The sequence below is a fragment of the Xenopus laevis genome, chromosome 5L (genome assembly GCF_017654675.1).
Source record: "Xenopus laevis strain J_2021 chromosome 5L, Xenopus_laevis_v10.1, whole genome shotgun sequence".
Classification (NCBI taxonomy): domain Eukaryota; kingdom Metazoa; phylum Chordata; class Amphibia; order Anura; family Pipidae; genus Xenopus; species Xenopus laevis.
The window spans coordinates 62,773,536-62,795,981 of record NC_054379.1 but is presented as its reverse complement, the minus strand read 5'-3'; the positions used below and the strand labels follow the sequence as shown (position 1 = coordinate 62,795,981).

Genomic DNA, 22,446 nt, shown 5'->3' with positions numbered 1-22,446 from the left:
CAAAAACATATGGTTTTGGGGGGTCTTTGCTGTTAGGAGGGTCTTGAGGCACATAATATGAAGTCAAGGGTCTATGTTTACAGAAGGCGAATCGGCAGTAGAGAACATTTGGGGTCCGCACATGCCAGCTGCCTTGGGATATCAATGCATATTGGGCATAAAACTGTTCAGTAGACCCTTGGCATCAGTATTTATGGTGTTTTACAATTGTATGTAAGAAGTTGGGTGATAAATGCGGCCAATTGCAATATTTTTAGACGATTTTCAGAAATGTAAAAACCGTTGCTTTTATCGCCAAATTTAGGAAAGGTTTGCGGCTTGGTACTTTGGAGTACAAAGACATGCATACCCAATTTAGATTCGTGGGAATATGTTATTTCTGAAAATATATGGTTTTCTGGGGTGAAATTACTTTTTTCTGCCTTTGCCCCCCCCCCCCCAAAATGATGTAAATGTGTTGATTTTGCAGTACCTAAAATGAAAGACCATATGGGGGTCTTCCTTTTGGGGCCTCTATATGCCACGTGCTTGGGTACACCTATACATATTGTGCATCAAACTGTTCAGAGGACCCTAGGCTTTCATATTTGGGGTGATTTCTCTTGATACCTAAAAGTATGTGGGTAATACGATGCTGCAGGATAGAAATTTTGAGGTGATTTTTGGAAATGTCACCAAAATCACCAAATTTAGGAATGGTTTGTGGCTTCGTACTTTGTAGTACAAATACATGCATACCCAATTTAGATTCGTGGGAATGTGTACTTTCTGAAAATATATGGTTTTCTGGAGTGAACTTAATTTTTCCTACATTTGCCCCCCTCAAAACGATGTAAATGTGTTGATTTTGCAGTATCTGAAATGACAGACCATATGGGGGTCTTCCTTTTGGGACCCCTATATGCCACGTGCTTGGGTACACCTATACATTTTGGGCATCAAACTGTTCAGAGGACCCTAGGCTTTCATATTTGGGGTGATTTTGCTTGATACCTAAAAGTATGTGGGTAATACCATGCTGCAGGGTAGAAATTTTGAGGTGATTTTTGGAAATGTCACCAAAATAACCAAATTTAGGAATGGTTTGCGGCTTGGTACTTTGTAGTAAAAACGCATGCATACCCAATTTAGATTTGTGGGAACGTGTACTTTCCGAAAATATATGGTTTCTGGGGTGAACCTACTTTTTTCTACTTTTGACCCCCCCAAAACGATGTAAATGTGTTGATTTTGCAGTATCTGAAATGACAGACCATATGGGGGTCTTCCTTTTGGGGCCCCTGTATGCCACGTGCTTGGGTACACCTATACATATTGGGCATCAAACTGTTCAGAGGACCCTAGGCTTTCATATTTGGGGTGATTTCTCTTGATACCTAAAAGTATGTGGGTAATACGATGCTGCAGGGTAGAAATTTTGAGGTGATTTTTGGAAATGTCGCCAAAATCACCAAATTTAGGAATGGTTTGTGGCTTGGTACTTTTGAGTACAAAGACATGCATACCCAATTTAGATTTGTGGGAATGTGTACTTTCCAAAAATATATGGTTTTCTGGGGTGAACATACCTTTTTCTACTTTTGACCCCCCCAAAATGATGTAAATGTGTTGATTTTGCTGTACCTGAAATGACAGACCATATGGGGGTCTTCCTTTTGGGGCCCTGTATGCCACGTGCTTGGGTACACCTATACATATTGGGCATCAAACTGTTCAGAGGACCCTAGGCTTTCATATTTGGGGTGATATCTCTTGATACCTAAAAGTATGTGGGTAATACAATGCTGCAGGGTAGAAATTTTGAGGTGATTTTTGGAAATATCACCAAAATCACCAAATTTAGGAATGGTTTGCGGCATTGTACTTTGGAGTACAAAGACATGCATACCTAATTTAGATTCTTGGGAATGTGTACTTTCCGAAAATATATGGTTTTCTGGGGTGAACTTATCTTTTTTACTTTTACCCCACCCTAAAACGATGCAAATGTGTTGATTTTGCAGTATCTGGAATTACAGAACTGATAGCTCAAATGAGGTGTCTACATTTTAGGGCCCCTATATGCCACATGCTTGGGTACACCTATACATATTGGGCATCAAACTGTTCAGTGGATCCCAGGCTTTCATATTTGGGGTGTTTTACATTGATACCTAATGATGTGTGGGAGATATGATTCTGTAGATTGGAAGCTTTGAGGTCATTTTTCAAAAAATTCACCAATTTCTATAAAACATTATAACTTTAGGAAACAATTGCAACTTGGTAGTTTGGAGTACAATGATATGTTTACCCATTTTTGATTCACCAGAATCTGTTCTTTCTAATAATGGGTAGTTTTCTAGGGTAAACCTACTGTTAGTGGAATGTTTGGCCTTGAAATCAGAAGTATGCCGTTTGGGGAGCGGTGCTTTGGAAATTTGGTAGTGTACTGCTTGTAGATTTTGATCTATACAAGTGAGAAATCTCCATAAAACTATATATATTTGGTATTGCCGCGTTCAGGAGACATAGACCTTTCCAAATCAGCTGTGTTCTCATACATAAAGTAAATAATGTTTCTGATATATGTGATTGTTCTTTGTGAAACATGATTTTTTTCATTTTATTGGACACTTAGAAGCCTATATTTTTTTACAGAAGTAGAAATACACCAAAATTCTTGCATATTTTTAAAGTTCAGGTTGTCCTGAAAAAAACAATATATTGTTTTCCTGAGTAAACTAAAAGACCGCCCCAGGAAAGGCCCTTAAAGTGAAAGAGTACAAAATATCTAAAAACTGTAGATGTTCGCATCTAGGACAAAATGGCTGGCAGGGAAAGGGTTAATAGAGGCAGGGGTGCACGGTAAATCTTGTATACGCCAATGTTTTTCAGACCAGCACTCCCTTTTATGTAAAACAAATAATCTTTTATTGTTGCATCATTATCCAACAATAAAAGATTATTTGTTTTAAAAGGGAGTGCTGGTCTGAAAAACATTGGTATATATATATATATATATATATATATATATATATATATATATATAGTATTGCGAAGGACTCTCGTTCCATCTGTAGAGTGAGTAAACTGACACACACACACACACACACACACACACACAAGTAAAACAAACATAAGAGATTTATTGATACTTAGCACAGTTAAGCTGGCCATAGATGCAAAGATCCGATCGTACAAATCATCGTACGATCGGACTTTCCCATCTCCCGACCCGCCACTAACCATTCAGATCAAAGTCTTACCAGTCAGATTAGTTAAAGAACAGATCAGCAATGTTCTGCCTCTGACAGCAATCGTACGATATCTATCTCCAACCAAAGCTAGTGACAGTCTCCCACTGAAAATTGTACGATCGGCAATACACGCAGAGATATTATTGGCAGCTGACAGAAATTTTCTAACCTGTCCGATCGACCAAACGACTGATCGCCGCCGGACGAAAAATGTCGGGACTCTCCACACAAGGTTCGAAAGTCGTACGAATCCTCGATTCGTACGATCAGATCTTTGCGTCTATGGCCAGCTTTACTGAGGGACCCCTCCATAAAATGGCTCAGCAGCCTGGACGGCAAAAGTCAAAGATCCTCCCCCCAAAAGAAGCTTTATATATGTTTACCCCACACAGAATATAAGAAGTATATACATTTTAGCAGCTAGAATACTATATACATCATTATTGAGTGCATCTTATCAGTTAGCACACTATATAGGGTGAAAATCACCTTACAGTGCCACATTCCTTGAATTGCTAAAGCTCTAAACACCATCTTTAAGGTGTTGCTCTATTCTCTCTATCTTCTGCTCTGAGAATCACTAGTGATGGACGAATTTGTTTCGTTTCGCCATGAATATCGTGAATTTCCAGTGAAAGTCGCAAAACTGATGAAAATTCGCAAAATGGGTCAGTTTATCGTCGCCGGCATATAGAAAATTGTGACGCCGGCAAATTTTCGCCAGCGATTTTCACAGCAAATTTGTGGTACTAGCCTTGATACATTTAATCAGTTTCAGAATAGTATAAAATACTAAACACACACATAAAATAATAAATAATTTTGACCTTAGCAATAATCTAAAAACATTTTGGGGCAGATTCCCTAAAGGGCAAAATGTCTAATGCTAGCGAAAATTCGCCAGCGTGATGTCATTTTGTAACTACGCCGATTCCCTAACGGGCACAGGTGTTACTTTGCTAGTGCAGGAGATAGATGCTAGCGTTGCTTGGCACTCTAACGCCAGGCGAATTTTCAACTCCGCAAATTCACTAAAATGGGGATTTTATTGAATGTTACCTCTTGCGCCAGACTTGCCTTCGCCACCTCAGACCAGTCGAAGTGCAGTTGTCATGTCTCCAGCATAAGCTTCTACCATGCTATGAGATTTCCCGACTCACATACTATGGGCTCCCTCTGCTGGATGCTTGCTGTAATTACACAAGGCCATTTCATGTATATTCAGCACCTTCATAAGGCCAGTTACAACAAATGAATCTGGTTACCGTACTTTCACCATGTGACCTAGTGCAATGCCTTGTGGGAGCCACGACTCCATTTTACAACTCATGGTGTGGAAGAAGCACACAGTTCCATTCTTTCCTCATCAGGGTCGGGCCAAGGGGTAGGCAACCGTCTAGGGCGCAATCACTGGGTGGGGTGCACTTCTTAGGGAAAAAAGATTGGGGTTTTTTTTCATTATTTTTACACGCTCCCCCACCCTGGAGTGTGACTTACTTGGTGCCTTCTGCGCTGGCATGCATGCGCAGTAGGCTGCGGCGCTGGGGTGATATGTCAGTCACTTCATTAGAAACGATCGGTTGGGCAGAGAGGACTTACTGTGCATGTTAGAAGGGAGCAGTTGTGCTGAAGAGACCTGTCGGTCCTGCTGGCTGGGGCCTGGGCACTTTTAGCAGGTCGCTAGCGAATTTGCGCTGCTTAGGGAATTTGCCCCTTTATTTTGCAAAATAAACTCTCATTAGCACCATTTCATCAAGTTAGAGCAGTTAATTCAACACTGGTATAATTAAAGGACCAGTAACATCTAATTTTTTTTTCAAAAAATTTGTTAGTATTTTTTTTCTGTTTTTTGTAAAAAAAATTTGATGTTACTGGTCCTTTAACTATCTTTTGTATAATGGATGAAAAATGATTCAGTCATTTAATTAATTTCATGCCTCACCCTGTCCAAGATGCAAACCAAGCCCATATCATCAGTAAATAAATCACGTCTTATTCTATGGATATCTTCATGTTTATCCACTAAATCTGTAACTTTTATAGTTTGCAGTCCCAGACTGGGTCACAGACATCCAGATGCAATACATGAACTGTTAAAACAAAAATATGACTTCTGATATGGATATCTCATCATGTAATAATGCATCTGCTGTATCAAAGCAAAGGCAACAAGGTTACCACTACATAAAACAAGTCAGAGCAGGGCAAGTCAAGAAGCCAGAAGCAAGGCAGATCCATGTTTTTACAGTAAGAAAGAAACCAACAGATGGATATATGTATCGATCTATGTGGATGATGTGCTAGTCTGTTATGAGCAAGAAGGGTACAGTAATGATATTGTTCAAAGAATAAAGGCAAACTTTGAAATGACGATTTGGAAAATGTCACACATTACCTTGGAATACAAATTGAGAGAGATGAGAATGGAAGTTTCAGAAAAATAAAATTCAAGAATTGATAACCCTTTTGTGGAATGGAGGAAGCAAAGAAAGTATAAACGCCTATGGAAGTTGAATATCTGAAAGGCGAGAGTTGTGTCGGATTTTCAAATAAGATGATTATTAACTATAGGAATATTCAGGTTTATTAATGATAACGTATGATTATTTTACTCAATAGAATACATATTCATGATTGATATTATGCATATTTGATTAATCATATAGTGTTGAGTAATGCATGTTATATTTTGTTTTATATAAATTAATGTTTAGTTGGTAAGAAACTTCTGTTCTGAAAAGGATGTTTTATCAGACTCCTAACACAGGTGTATAACCTTTATGCTTAAAGCAAATCTCAAAGGTTGTATAATCCTTGGTGTCTGTGTGAATAAGATGAGAACACCTTGAAGGATTTTACAAACTATCCACAGTATAGAGCACACCTGTTTGAGAGGGTAATAATTAATCAAAGACAAACCAATTTTGAATGGCTAGTGTATTCACAAGTATATTGTATGTGTACTGAAGGTATTAAGGAATCATAAAGTATTGTTTCAGTCTCAGACAACAGTAATGTTTAACACCAGATTAAGGAGTTCAAAGGCTATTATGTATTTTTTAGATATTTTTAGGTCATGATGTTTGAGGCAATAGTGCCATCTACAGGTAGTGTAGGACATTATGCCCAGGGGTCAATGATTGACATTTTACAAAATATTTAGATTAAATGGTGATAGTTTAATTTTTGGAGACTACCCTTCAATTCCAATTGGTTAGTTAATTAATCCCAGGGGTTGAGTTTTAGACAGAAAAGAGGGATAAATTAGGAGACACTGGGATACTAGGGAAATAAAAGAAGAAACTAAAAAAGGAAGGAGGATAAGAAAAGGAGGGCTGACTGAAGAAGAAAAACTCTACATCTGAAAGAAAGAGAAGGAAAGAAATCTAAAAACTACTTGGAGACTCTCAACTATAAGAAGACTCATTCTTCAACTAAAAAGAAAAGGACCAGTGGATTTTAAAGATCTAGAAAGTGAGATCAGGGTGACATCACAGGCCAGTGAAAACTCTACATCTGGTAAATATAAATTTTTGTTATACTTTTTCTCGATTAAGTTGTATGCTTGGATATTTATTATTTCTATGTGTATTATAGTCATACCCTAAACATTGACTTTCCCAGAATTGCAAACTGGGAATAATCTGTTTAATTTGGGTCCATTTTATTTTTCATTAATATATATATATATATATGATATCCAAGTTAACGATTTAATGAGGAAATAGGAAAATTTAAGGACAGAATTCCTTAGCAAATCAGAATCAGTCACATATTCTTCCTTTGATTCCAATACCTTATTATTAATAAGAGTGTATATTGTCTTGTGGATGCTCGCCATATTAATGATTTTGGTCTTATCAATTAATATCTGTTGATAAATTTTATCTTGTGTTTATATCAAGAAGTATTTGGTGGATTTTAAAAGAAGTGATAATTTGATTTGTTATTATTATATATAAATAAATTAATTATTTTGTTAAATAGTTGTCCTGATTTTTCACCCTTTGTACCAATTGATTGGGAAAGCTCGATATCGAATTCAGAGTTGGGCATATATTATTTAAGACTCCTCCTGTTTAGTACTTATAAGGAGCCTTAAATTCTTTTAAATAATTTTATATAATTTCATTAAATATTCGCACAATTAGCCCGACATAATTTGGAGGCACTGCTGAGATCGAGATTATTTTCTCATATTGGTACAAACAGTGAAAAACCATTCCAATACTTCTGTCAAGCTAGTTATTTTTTTTTATTAATTGATTGAGACCATGAGTGTTGCAAGCAGTGAGAGTGGAAACACCCCAGAGCAAATGATCCACAATGTTGTTCAATTCATATATAAACGGTTAAAATTTGATCAAGGGATGATTAGTTGGATTAATGATTTGAAGAGAAATTTTAGGGCAGACCTTAATGATATCTGGGCAACAGACGGCATGGTTGAACGATATTTAACATGTATGAACTTAGCCTCTAGCAGTTCAGACAAAGAGAAAAAATTAATGTGTGCCCTACCGCCCGTTTTATATGCATTAATGGAAGTAGATACTCTATCAAAAGCTAGAAAAGAAGATATAGAAAAATTGAGGTCTCAATTACATGAGATAGAATCAAATATCCAACATATGGAATCTGACAGAAACCAATTAGAGATAGATATCTCTAACAAGGAAGCCTTTATTAGGGACTTAGAAACTGATGCTGAACATAGTCGCATAGCATACCGTAAGCTCAGAGAGGATTTTGAAGAATTACGGCAACAGTTGTTTAAAAATCAACAGTCAGGTGTACCCTGTATATGGTGTGGAGAGATTTCCTGATCCTCCAGTAATCACTCCCCAATATAAAAATTGGGCACCATATGTTCCTAGAGCCAAACCAATTGATAATTTTGATTCAGAGGCACAAGGTGTTTTGGGCCGGTTGGCTGAAGCTTGCCAAGCTGTGACCACCTTATTGGGCAATCACAGAACCAGGACCCCTATAGACTCCTGTCAAGACTCATCCCCAGAGAGGAATGAGCGCTGTAAGTCCCTTGTGTCCAATGTATTCTATAAAAATTATGCTTCCAATCTTAATACAAGTGGGTCTGAGAGTGATGAGAGGAAGCGGGATTCCAGTCCTGTCCCAAGAAGGGGGAAAAACACCCATAAAAGGGGTTCAAAAGGTAAATATCCCCAATATCCAGGTGAAAAACAAAATTCTGCCAGCATAATTAAATTCCTGAATACTGCTGTGCCAAAATTTTCTAAGAAAGGTTCTGCCCAAATAGCGACCCATTTAGAAATGTATGAGTCTACTATGGACTCTTTGGATTTGTCTGAAGCAGACAGAATAAGGTTTCTTCCATGGGCCTTTGATGACAGATACCGTCATTACTTTTCCTCCTTTAGAGAGAGAGGAATCACTAAATGGCAGTCAGTCTTACATGAAGTTAAATTAGAATTTGGGCCATACCGAAATACCACTGCCGCAAAGAGAGAAATTTATAGAATTACATGTCGGCCTAACCAAAGCCCCGAGACTTTCTCTCTGTGCTCAAAAATGCCTATGGTCTGGCCTACAGAGACCCTGATTGGGAATCTATAGATTTTAAACAGTTGTTTTATGACGCTTTACCAGCCCAGATCAAATTAAGTCTTGCCCATGATCTGGATATTGAAAGTCCCCTAGAAAAGCTGGTAACATCAGCAACCTTACTGTTTAACATCAGTGAGGGCCCAAATGTAAATGAAAGGAAAACTAAAAGATTCCCAGAACACGATGTCAATGAATCTAAAGTAAAACCTGATTTTGAGTCACAGCCAAAGAAAGTACCTTCAGCCAATGGGTCTAATCAGCAGAACCGAAGACAGCCAAATCCCATACAAAACAAACCTCAAAATCCTAAGGGATCAGACGGGAACAGCTCAGGTTCTGGAAGCCAGGACTATCGTCCTCGTTTCAACCGGGATTACCGAGGGTACCAGGGTAGACAGAATTATAGGGGTTACCAAGAGTATAGGCGTCCCCAGGGGTATAGACGTTGGGACAATAGGCCCAGGCAATAATGGGTAAAAGGGCAGGAATCACCAAATTCACCCAGGGGTAAATCACCCACAGGGAACCAAAATGGTCCCCAGAATCAAAACCCACGTAAACCTAGCAGATTTGATCAACTTGCAGACCAGGTTTCCAAGTTAACTGACATTGTAAGTAAATTGTCTCAAGTTTCTGCACCAAAACAGTCTGAGGATTTTTTAGATGTGAAGGCGGGACCCAGTTCCGCCAATTAAAAGAAACAGGGTCAGGTCCCTGTACAGAAATGAATACGGCAATACCAAATATGGACAACAATCATATTTTGCATTACACCGACCCAATCGGGGTCAAAGGGAAGTCTAATGTTTCATTTATCTTGCAGCCAAATAAGGTCAATTCTCGTGATCCAATATCACTACAGCCCGTGTGTGAAATACCCTCTGTTCAGTTCGTCCCAGTGGTGGAATCCATGGGAACCCAGATGACCTGCAGGCGGAACCAGGAGGAGATAAATCCAAATATCCTGACGCTGCAGAAGGATCATTCTTTAAAACAACAGATGGCAAATCACTCCAATTTTCTCTGTAATCTCTTAAAGTTAGACGGCCGATACTTTATAGATACCTGTCTCCAAGATGGATGTGTCGGACCAATCCAAGGTTTATTGGATACCGGGTCTCAGGTCACTATCTTATCTTTTAGCCACTTCCAACAGATCTTGGGGTCATAAAAAAAAGAAACTGAGATTAACGGCATTTGATGGCTCTTTGATAAGTGTGGGCGGTGACAGTTTACAGGTGAAAGGCACATCCTGGCTGACATACAAGATTGGCAAAAAGATCCTTAGACATCCAACATTAATTGTAGATCTTCCATATGATCGGCTGATCATTGGAATTGATCTGCTCAAAAGATTAAGATCCATAATTGACTTTATTAATGAAGCAATATGGACTCAGGTAAAAACCCCAATTGCTTTTGAGCACTCCCACAATGCACGCCACAACATAGTTGCCACATGATTGAAGAAAGGCCTAATTCTGTTGAAATCCATTTCCGGAACAGTCAAATACCAAATATATCAATCCTGAAAAACGGTAAACCTGAAGAAAGTGTTAATACTTCCTTCCACATCATTAATATCCAAAAGGACAAAATAGAAAAGATAATCCTGGAGGATGATGTGTTAACAATTTCTCTAAAAGGGGGAAATAAGGAAGTTGCAGGCATAACCAGACATACACAATCACTGGTTAAAATTGAAAAGACCAACGATTCTATGCTGGTTCCCGTACAGGTAAATAATATTGCCCGGGTGTAATATGCCAAGTTGGATCTCAAATCTGAGACCAGCTACATAAGTCTAGGACTTCTAAAGCAGATTACAGATCCTCAGATGATTAAATTTTCCTTCTCACAGGAATGGGTTTATGACCTGGATAAAGATGACCAGAGTCCAAATGTGATGGCAAGATGCATTTTATCTGTCTTCCTCAAAAGGAAACCGATACATGCTGACTGTAACTTGTTTGTTTACAAAATGGATAGAATGTCTGCCATGTAAAACATGCAGTTCTAGTGTATGCGCATCACTGCTCATTAACCATATATTTTCCAGATTTGGTCTTCCCCAGCGTATTGAATCCGACCGTGGAAGTCACTTCACCAGTGAAGTGATGACCAAGATGTGGGAAATTCTAGGAGTCAAAAGGAAGCTACACATAGCTTACAGACCAGCTTCTAGTGGTGGAGTAGAGCGTTACAATCAGTCCATAGTAAACATTTTGAAAAAGTTTGTCAAGGAATCTGGTAAAGACTGGGATGTCATGTTGCCACTGGTTCTCATGGCTATTAGAGCCACTCCAAGTGCAGCAACAAAACTTTCTCCATTTGAGATGATTACGGGTAGAAAAATGGTGTTACCTCAACATCTACTTTACAGGACCACAGATCACAATTTGATGAATACAATGACTGCACATCAATATATAGAAAATTTACACAAGCATCTACAGCATGCTTTTGCATTTGCTCAAAGAAATATTGAGAAAGCTGCAGTAAGTACGAAAACGTACTATGATCTAAAAACTACTCAAAGGGAATATCAGGTGGATGACAAAGTTTATCTTTATAACTTTGCCAGGGATCAAGTAAAGGAAAGGAAATTCCTACCTTCCTGGAAAGGTCCATATATAATCACTGATAAATTATCTCCTGTGGTTTATAAAGTTAAAATTCCTAAGGGGGATGATTTTGTTGAAAAATGGATGCACATTAACCAATTACGTGTTTGTCATCCTAGCTCACAACTTCGGAAAATAGAGCAAGTCGAGAGCTAAGTAGTAAGGAATCTGGAAATTCCGGATAAAGATGGAAGTAGAGATTAATATTGTATATAGATAATTATATCATGATATGCCTATGTCTGCTCTCTCTACTTTCCAACTATCCTTTATCTTACCTGTGAACTGAAACTTGCTCTGTTATAGGAAACTCATACCAATCCTAAGAATTTATGATGAGGTCGAAACATGCTATATATGACAGCCGAAACTAATGATTTCTTTTGATTTTCTATAGGCGCAAAGATGCCATCCCAGATGATCGCTATCTTATATGCAGTCCTGATCTTAGGGAAAGAATTACACGCTGAGCGGATTGTGATGACAGGTCCATCATCCGGGATCATGCTACAGGATACGGCAGGATTCATCATGACCAACAAGAGGATCTTATCCCAAAAGATTTATATGAGCCTAGATCCACATTGTATCATCGAAAGACAAATCAACGTATCCAATATCCGATCACCGGAGATTCAAACCTGGTACCAGCTGCATATTGAATATTCACAAAAGCGGATTACTCAAATCCTGGAGCAAACCCGGAAAACTTTAACCAGAGAGTTATATTTTTTTTCCTTCAAAACCAAAGACCAAAGCGGTTAATTTCTGCCATTGTTGCTGCTATAATCTTTGAGATAGTTGTAACTGTATTTGCAACCGGAGTAAGAATCGCCAATTCCACCTCCCTTAAAATATTGAAGGAGAGGTGGAAAGCATTGATGCATTCCAAAATCAGAAGATTGCCATAAGTCCAGATTTAAAATTTTTGTTGGACAATAAGCCCAGCCATACCATCCATATGGTTATAAAAAAAACATAATATTACCATGGATACTCCACAATTTTCATCAACCGATGACGAAATACTGTTTCCTTCTGTTTGGTCATGGGTGGAAAACTACATATGGAGTATCTTGATCATAATTATAGTAGGGTGGTTAACTGTAATCACCATCTTGGCAATTTGTTGGATGAAGATCATCAAAAAGACTCTAGACAAACTATGGCTTAAATCTCGCCGATCAAGTTTACATAATAAGTATGATGAAGGAAGAGTTTGAAAACCCTTAGTAGTTTTCCTGAAATGTTCATATTATAGGAAACATTTCAGAAAAACGAGGGGGATTTGTCGGATTTTCAAATAAGATGATTATTAACTATAGGAATATTCAGGTTTATTAATGATAATGTATGATTATTTTACTCAATAGAATACATATTCATGATTGATATTATGCATATTTGATTAATCATATAGTGTTGAGTAATGAATGTTATATTTTGTTTTATATAAATTAATGTTTAGTTGGTAAGAAACTTCTGTTCTGAAAAGGATGTTTTATCAGACTCCTAACACAGGTGTATAACCTTTATGCTTAAAGCAAATCTCAAAGGTTGTATAATCCTTGGTGTCTGTGTGAATAAAATGAGAACACCTTGAAGGATTTTACAAACTATCCACAGTATAGAGCACACCTGTTTGAGAGGGTAATAATTAATCAAAGACAAACCAATTTTGAATGGCTAGTGTATTCACAAGTATATTGTATGTGTACTGAAGGTATTAAGGAATCATAAAGTATTGTTTCAGTCTCAGACAATGTCAACAGTAATGTTTAACACCAGATTAAGGAGTTCAAAGGCTATTATGTATTTTTTAGATATTTTTAGGTCATGATGTTTTTAGGCAATAGTGCCATCTACAGGTAGTGTAGGACATCATGCCCAGGGGTCAATGATTGACATTTTACACAATATTTAGATTAAATGGTGATAGTTTAACTTTTGGAGACTACCCTTCAATTCCAATTGGTTAGTTAATTAATCCCAGGGGTTGAGTTTTAGACAGAAAAGAGGGATAAATTAGGAGACACTGGGGGATACTAGGGAAATAAAAGAAGAAACTAAAAAAGGAAGGAGGATAAGAAAAGGAGGGCTGACTGAAGAAGAAAAACTCTACATCTGAAAGAAAGAGAAGGAAAGAAATCTAAAAACTACTTGGAGACTCTCAACTATAAGAAGACTCATTCTTCAACTAAAAAGAAAAGGACCAGTGGATTTTAAAGATCTAGAAAGTGAGATCAGGGTGACATCACAGGCCAGTGAAAACTCTACATCTGGTAAATATAAATTTTTGTTATACTTTTTCTCGATTAAGTTGTATGCTTGGATATTTATTATTTCTATGTGTATTATAGTCATACCCTAAACATTGACTTTCCCAGAATTGCAAACTGGGAATAATCTGTTTAATTTGGGTCCATTTTATTTTTCATTAATATATATATATATATATGATATCCAAGTTAACGATTTAATGAGGAAATGTGTATTATAGTCATACCCTAAACATTGACTTTCCCAGAATTGCAAACTGGGAATAATCTGTTTAATTTGGGTCCATTTTATTTTTCATTAATATATATATATATATGATATCCAAGTTAACGATTTAATGAGGAAATAGGAAAATTTAAGGACAGAATTCCTTAGCAAATCAGAATCAGTCACATATTCCTCCTTTGATTCCAATACCTTATTATTAATAAGAGTGTATATTGTCTTGTGGATGCTCGCCATATTAATGATTTTGGTCTTATCAATTAATATCTGTTGATAAATTTTATCTTGTGTTTATATCAAGAAGTATTTGGTGGATTTTAAAAGAAGTGATAATTTGATTTGTTATTATTATATATAAATAAATTAATTATTTTGTTAAATAGTTGTCCTGATTTTTCACCCTTTGTACCAATTGATTGGGAAAGCTCGATATCGAATTCAGAGTTGGGCATATATTATTTAAGACTCCTCCTGTTTAGTACTTATAAGGAGCCTTAAATTCTTTTAAATAATTTTATATAATTTCATTAAATATTCGCACAATTAGCCCGACATAATTTGGAGGCACTGCTGAGATAGAGATTATTTTCTCATATTGGTACAAACAGTGAAAAACCATTCCAATACTTCTGTCAAGGTAGTTATTTTTTTTTATTAATTGATTGAGACCATGAGTGTTGCAAGCAGTGAGAGTGGAAACACCCCAGAGCAAATGATCCACAATGTTGTTCAATTCATATATACACGGTTAAAATTTGATCAAGGGATGGATAGTTGGATTAATGATTTGAAGAGAAATGCTAGGGCAGACCTTAATGATATCTGGGCAACAGACAGCATGGTTGAACGATATTTAACATGTATGAACTTAGCCTCTAGCAGTTCAGACAAAGAGAAAAAATTAATGTGTGCCCTACCAACCGTTTTATATGCATTAATGGAAGTAGATACTCTATCAAAAGCTAGAAAAGAAGATATAGAAAAATTGAGGTCTCAATTACATGAGATAGAATCAAATATCCAACATATGGAATCTGACAGAAACCAATTAGAGATAGATATCTCTAACAAGGAAGCCTTTATTAGGGACTTAGAAACTGATGCTGAACATAGTCGCATAGCATACCGTAAGCTCAGAGAGGATTTTGAAGAATTACGGCAACAGTTGTTTAAAATTCAACAGTCAGGTGTACCCTGTATATGGTGTGGAGAGATTTCCTGATCCTCCAGTAATCACTCCCCAATATAAAAATTGGGCACCATATGTTCCTAGTGCCAAACCAATTGATAATTTTGATTCAGAGGCACAAGGTGTTTTGGGCCGGTTGGCTGAAGCTTGCCAAGCTGTGACCACCTTATTGGGCAATCACAGAACCAGGACCCCTATAGACTCCTGTCAAGACTCATCCCCAGAGAGGAATGAGCGCCTAAGTCCCTTGTGTCCAATGTATTCTATAAAAATTATGCTTCCAATCTTAATACAAGTGGGTCTGAGAGTGATGAGAGGAAGCGGGATTCCAGTCCTGTCCCAAGAAGGGGGAAAAACACCCATAAAAGGGGTTCAAAAGGTAAAAATCCCCAATATCCAGGTGAAAAACAAAATTCTGCCAGCATAATTAAATTCCTGAATACTGCTGTGCCAAAATTTTCTAAGAAAGGTTCTGCCCAAATAGCGACCCATTTAGAAATGTATGAGTCTACTATGGACTCTTTGGATTTGTCTGAAGCAGACAGAATAAGGTTTCTTCCATGGGCCTTTGATGACAGATACCGTCATTACTTTTCCTCCTTTAGAGAGAGAGGAATCACTAAATGGCAGTCAGTCTTACATGAAGTTAAATTAGAATTTGGGCCATACCGAAATACCACTGCCGCAAAGAGAGAAATTTATAGAATTACATGTCGGCCTAACCAAAGCCCCCGAGACTTTCTCTCTGTGCTCAAAAATGCCTATGGTCTGGCCTACAGAGACCCTGATTGGGAATCTATAGATTTTAAACAGTTGTTTTATGACGCTTTACCAGCCCAGATCAAATTAAGTCTTGCCCATGATCTGGATATTGAAAGTCCCCTAGAAAAGCTGGTAACATCAGCAACCTTACTGTTTAACATCAGTGAGGGCCCAAATGTAAATGAAAGGAAAACTAAAAGATTCCCAGAACACGATGTCAATGAATCTAAAGTAAAACCTGATTTTGAGTCACAGCCAAAGAAAGTACCTTCAGCCAATGGGTCTAATCAGCAGAACCGAAGACAGCCAAATCCCATACAAAACAAACCTCAAAATCCTAAGGGATCAGACGGGAACAGCTCAGGTTCTGGAAGCCAGGACTATCGTCCTCGTTTCAACTGGGATTACCGAGGGTACCAGGGTAGACAGAATTATAGGGGTTACCAAGAGTATAGGCGTCCCCAGGGGTATAGACGTTGGGACAATAGGCCCAGGCAATAATGGGTAAAAGGGCAGGAATCACCAAATTCACCCAGGGGTAAATCACCCACAGGGAACCAAAATGGTCCCCAGAATCAAAACCCACGTAAACCTAGCAGATTTGATCAACTTGCAGACCAGGTTTCCAAGTTAACTGACATTGTAAGTAAATTGTCTCAAGTTTCTGCACCAAAACAGTCTGAGGATTTTTTAGATGTGAAGGCGGGACCCAGTTCCGCCAATTAAAAGAAACAGGGTCAGGTCCCTGTACAGAAATGGATACGGCAATACCAAATATGGACAACAATCATATTTTGCATTACACCGACCCAATCGGGGTCAAAGGGAAGTCTAATGTTTCATTTATCTTGCAGCCAAATAAGGTCAATTCTCGTGATCCAATATCACTACAGCCCGTGTGTGAAATACCCTCTGTTCAGTTCGTCCCAGTGGTGGAATCCATGGGAACCCAGATGACCTGCAGGCGGAACCAGGAGGAGATAAATCCAAATATCCTGACGCTGCAGAAGGATCATTCTTTAAAACAACAGATGGCAAATCACTCCAATTTTCTCTGTAATCTCTTACAGTTAGACGGCCGATACTTTATAGATACCTGTCTCCAAGATGGATGTGTCGGACCAATCCAAGGTTTATTGGATACCGGGTCTCAGGTCACTATCTTATCTTTTAGCCACTTCCAACAGATCTTGGGGTCATCAAAAAAAGAAACTGAGATTAACGGCATTTGATGGCTCTTTGATAAGTGTGGGCGGTGACAGTTTACAGGTGAAAGGCACATCCTGGCTGACATACAAGATTGGCAAAAAGATCCTTAGACATCCAACATTAATTGTAGATCTTCCATATGATCGGCTGATCATTGGAATTGATCTGCTCAAAAGATTAAGATCCATAATTGACTTTATTAATGAAGCAATATGGACTCAGGTAAAAACCCCAATTGCTTTTGAGCACTCCCACAATGCACGCCACAACATAGTTGCCACATGATTGAAGAAAGGCCTAATTCTGTTGAAATCCATTTCCGGAACAGTCAAATACCAAATATATCAATCCTGAAAAACGGTAAACCTGAAGAAAGTGTTAATACTTCCTTCCACATCATTAATATCCAAAAGGACAAAATAGAAAAGATAATCCTGGAGGATGATGTGTTAACAATTTCTCTAAAAGGGGGAAATAAGGAAGTTGCAGGCATAACCAGACATACACAATCACTGGTTAAAATTGAAAAGACCAACGATTCTATGCTGGTTCCCGTACAGGTAAATAATATTGCCCGGGTGTAATATGCCAAGTTGGATCTCAAATCTGAGACCAGCTACATAAGTCTAGGACTTCTAAAGCAGATTACAGATCCTCAGATGATTAAATTTTCCTTCTCACAGGAATGGGTTTATGACCTGGATAAAGATGACCAGAGTCCAAATGTGATGGCAAGATGCATTTTATCTGTCTTCCTCAAAAGGAAACCGATACATGCTGACTGTAACTTGTTTGTTTACAAAATGGATAGAATGTCTGCCATGTAAAACATGCAGTTCTAGTGTATGCGCATCACTGCTCATTAACCATATATTTTCCAGATTTGGTCTTCCCCAGCGTATTGAATCCGACCGTGGAAGTCACTTCACCAGTGAAGTGATGACCAAGATGTGGGAAATTCTAGGAGTCAAAAGGAAGCTACACATAGCTTACAGACCAGCTTCTAGTGGTGGAGTAGAGCGTTACAATCAGTCCATAGTAAACATTTTGAAAAAGTTTGTCAAGGAATCTGGTAAAGACTGGGATGTCATGTTGCCACTGGTTCTCATGGCTATTAGAGCCACTCCAAGTGCAGCAACAAAACTTTCTCCATTTGAGATGATTACGGGTAGAAAAATGGTGTTACCTCAACATCTACTTTACAGGACCACAGATCACAATTTGATGAATACAATGACTGCACATCAATATATAGAAAATTTACACAAGCATCTACAGCATGCTTTTGCATTTGCTCAAAGAAATATTGAGAAAGCTGCAGTAAGTACGAAAACGTACTATGATCTAAAAACTACTCAAAGGGAATATCAGGTGGATGACAAAGTTTATCTTTATAACTTTGCCAGGGATCAAGTAAAGGAAAGGAAATTCCTACCTTCCTGGAAAGGTCCATATATAATCACTGATAAATTATCTCCTGTGGTTTATAAAGTTAAAATTCCTAAGGGGGATGATTTTGTTGAAAAATGGATGCACATTAACCAATTACGTGTTTGTCATCCTAGCTCACAACTTCGGAAAATAGAGCAAGTCGAGAGCTAAGTAGTAAGGAATCTGGAAATTCCGGATAAAGATGGAAGTAGAGATTAATATTGTATATAGATAATTATATCATGATATGCCTATGTCTGCTCTCTCTACTTTCCAACTATCCTTTATCTTACCTGTGAACTGAAACTTGCTCTGTTATAGGAAACTCATACCAATCCTAAGAATTTATGATGAGGTCGAAACATGCTATATATGACAGCCGAAACTAATGATTTCTTTTGATTTTCTATAGGCGCAAAGATGGCATCCCAGATGATCGCTATCTTATATGCAGTCCTGATCTTAGGGAAAGAATTACACGCTGAGCGGATTGTGATGCCAGGTCCATCATCCGGGATCATGCTACAGGATACGGCAGGATTCATCATGACCAACAAGAGGATCTTATCCCAAAAGATTTATATGAGCCTAGATCCACATTGTATCATCGAAAGACAAATCAACGTATCCAATATCCGATCACCGGAGATTCAAACCTGGTACCAGCTGCATATTGAATATTCACAAAAGCGGATTATTCAAATCCTGGAGCAAACCCGGAAAACTTTAACCAGAGAGTTATATTTTTTTTCCTTCAAAACCAAAGACCAAAGCGGTTAATTTCTGCCATTGTTGCTGCTATAATCTTTGAGATAGTTGTAACTGTATTTGCAACCGGAGTAAGAATCGCCAATTCCACCTCCCTTAAAATATTGAAGGAGAGGTGGAAAGCATTGATGCATTCCAAAATCAGGAGATTGCCATAAGTCCAGATTTAAAATTTTTGTTGGACAATAAGCCCAGCCATACCATCCGTATGGTTATAAAAAAAACATAATATTACCATGGATACTCCACAATTTTCATCAACCGATGACGAAATACTGTTTCCTTCTGTTTGGTCATGGGTGGAAAACTACATATGGAGTATCTTGATCATAATTATAGTAGGGTGGTTAACTGTAATCACCATCTTGGCAATTCGTTGGATGAAGATCATCAAAAAGACTCTAGACAAACTATGGCTTAAATCTCGCCGATCAAGTTTACATAATGAGTATGATGAAGGAAGAGTTTGAAAACCCTTAGTAGTTTTCCTGAAATGTTCATATTATAGGAAACATTTCAGAAAAACGAGGGGGATTTGTCGGATTTTCAAATAAGATGATTATTAACTATAGGAATATTCAGGTTTATTAATGATAACGTATGATTATTTTACTCAATAGAATACATATTCATGATTGATATTATGCATATTTGATTAATCATATAGTGTTGAGTAATGCATGTTATATTTTGTTTTATATAAATTAATGTTTAGTTGGTAAGAAACTTCTTTTCTGAAAAGGATGTTTTATCAGACTCCTAACACAGGTGTATAACCTTTATGCTTAAAGCAAATCTCAAAGGTTGTATAATCCTTGGTGTCTGTGTGAATAAGATGAGAACACCTTGAAGGATTTTACAAACTATCCACAGTATAGAGCACACCTGTTTGAGAGGGTAATAATTAATCAAAGACAAACCAATTTTGAATGGCTAGTGTATTCACAAGTATATTGTATGTGTACTGAAGGTATTAAGGAATCATAAAGTATTGTTTCAGTCTCAGACAATGTCAACAGTAATGTTTAACACCAGATTAAGGAGTTCAAAGGCTATTATGTATTTTTTAGATATTTTTAGGTCATGATGTTTGAGGCAATAGTGCCATCTACAGGTAGTGTAGGACATCATGCCCAGGGGTCAATGATTGACATTTTACACAATATTTAGATTAAATGGTGATAGTTTAACTTTTGGAGACTACCCTTCAATTCCAATTGGTTAGTTAATTAATCCCAGGGGTTGAGTTTTAGACAGAAAAGAGGGATAAATTAGGAGACACTGGGGGATACTAGGGAAATAAAAGAAGAAACTAAAAAAGGAAGGAGGATAAGAAAAGGAGGGCTGACTGAAGAAGAAAAACTCTACATCTGAAAGAAAGAGAAGGAAAGAAATCTAAAAACTACTTGGAGACTCTCAACTATAAGAAGACTCATTCTTCAACTAAAAAGAAAAGGACCAGTGGATTTTAAAGATCTAGAAAGTGAGATCAGGGTGACATCACAGGCCAGTGAAAACTCTACATCTGGTAAATATAAATTTTTGTTATACTTTTTCTCGATTAAGTTGTATGCTTGGATATTTATTATTTCTATGTGTATTATAGTCATACCCTAAACATTGACTTTCCCAGAATTGCAAACTGGGAATAATCTGTTTAATTTGGGTCCATTTTATTTTTCATTAATATATATATATATATATGATATCCAAGTTAACGATTTAATGAGGAAATAGGAAAATTTAAGGACAGAATTCCTTAGCAAATCAGAATCAGTCACATATTCCTCCTTTGATTCCAATACCTTATTATTAATAAGAGTGTATATTGTCTTGTGGATGCTCGCCATATTAATGATTTTGGTCTTATCAATTAATATCTGTTGATAAATTTTATCTTGTGTTTATATCAAGAAGTATTTGGTGGATTTTAAAAGAAGTGATAATTTGATTTGTTATTATTATATATAAATAAATTAATTATTTTGTTAAATAGTTGTCCTGATTTTTCACCCTTTGTACCAATTGATTGGGAAAGCTCGATATCGAATTCAGAGTTGGGCATATATTATTTAAGACTCCTCCTGTTTAGTACTTATAAGGAGCCTTAAATTCTTTTAAATAATTTTATATAATTTCATTAAATATTCACACAATTAGCCCGACAGTTGCTTGTTGACAGACAACCACCAATTTAGAAAGGTTATTGGAAAATTGTTGTTCATAGCGACAGTGACAAGACCAGACATTGCAGCAGCAGTAGGCATACTTTGTAGAAAGGTTTTAGCTCCATCACATCGTCATTGGAATGTGGTAAAGCACATCATAAAATACCTGAAAGGGACTATCAATAAGAAGTTGAAATTGCCAGCAGTACACATAGGAAAGTTAACTGGTTATGTAGACACAGACCGCAGGAGATGTAAAAGATCGCAAGTCAACTACAGGATTTTTGTTTCAACTTGGAAACAGAAACAGAAACAGAAATTACGTTATGTATAAACAATTTCCTGTTTTCCCATAGTCACCCATGACCAGCATTCACCGAATGGGAATTCACCAAGCTAAAAAATGAGGGAGGGACTAATGGAGTATGGGAGGTGCAGCCTTTTATTATTGAGGGAGGTCCTGTCCGCTGGCCCACGGGGATGTTAACCCCATTCGGTGAATGCTGGCCATGGGTGACTATGGGAAAGATAGTGGCACAATCTCAATCTAAGCTGGAGAAAGGGGAGCTCTTCATATGTTAAGAAAAATCATTTAAATAGAAGTGTGAACACAGGGTTATATGTGTACATGGCTAGGAAAAGAAGATCTGCAGAGTGTTGAGGAATGGAAATATAATGTTTTTTAATCAACTGATGGAAAGAAATTAAAAAAATATATAAATAAACCCAATGCCTCCTCCATCCACCCCTGAACTTCATTTTCCCCATTACTATGCCCTAATTACTATCCCTCATCTGTGATGTACTAAACAGCTGCAGCATCAACTAAATATCTAATACATATGAAGGAGAAAATTACCACGATACCTGGAAAAACTTAATTCACACGTAAATGAATCAACAAAGAGAAACTTAACGAGCTGCTAATACATGGCCAACTACAGTGTGTATGTGGAAATGCTGGT

The 22,446-nt window shown here is 37.3% G+C and overlaps 2 pseudogenes across 1 annotated transcript; both read left to right on the top strand.

Moving 5' to 3' along the window:
- Positions 1-7,284: 7,284 nt before the first annotated feature.
- LOC121393685 lies at positions 7,285-21,306 on the top strand (annotated as a pseudogene). The gene is made up of 3 exons (XR_005961251.1): positions 7,285-9,948; positions 11,847-13,731; positions 16,760-21,306. The product of XR_005961251.1 is annotated as an uncharacterized LOC121393685 (transcript).
- On the top strand, positions 14,397-19,758 carry LOC121393686 (annotated as a pseudogene).
- Positions 21,307-22,446: the final 1,140 nt, after the last annotated feature.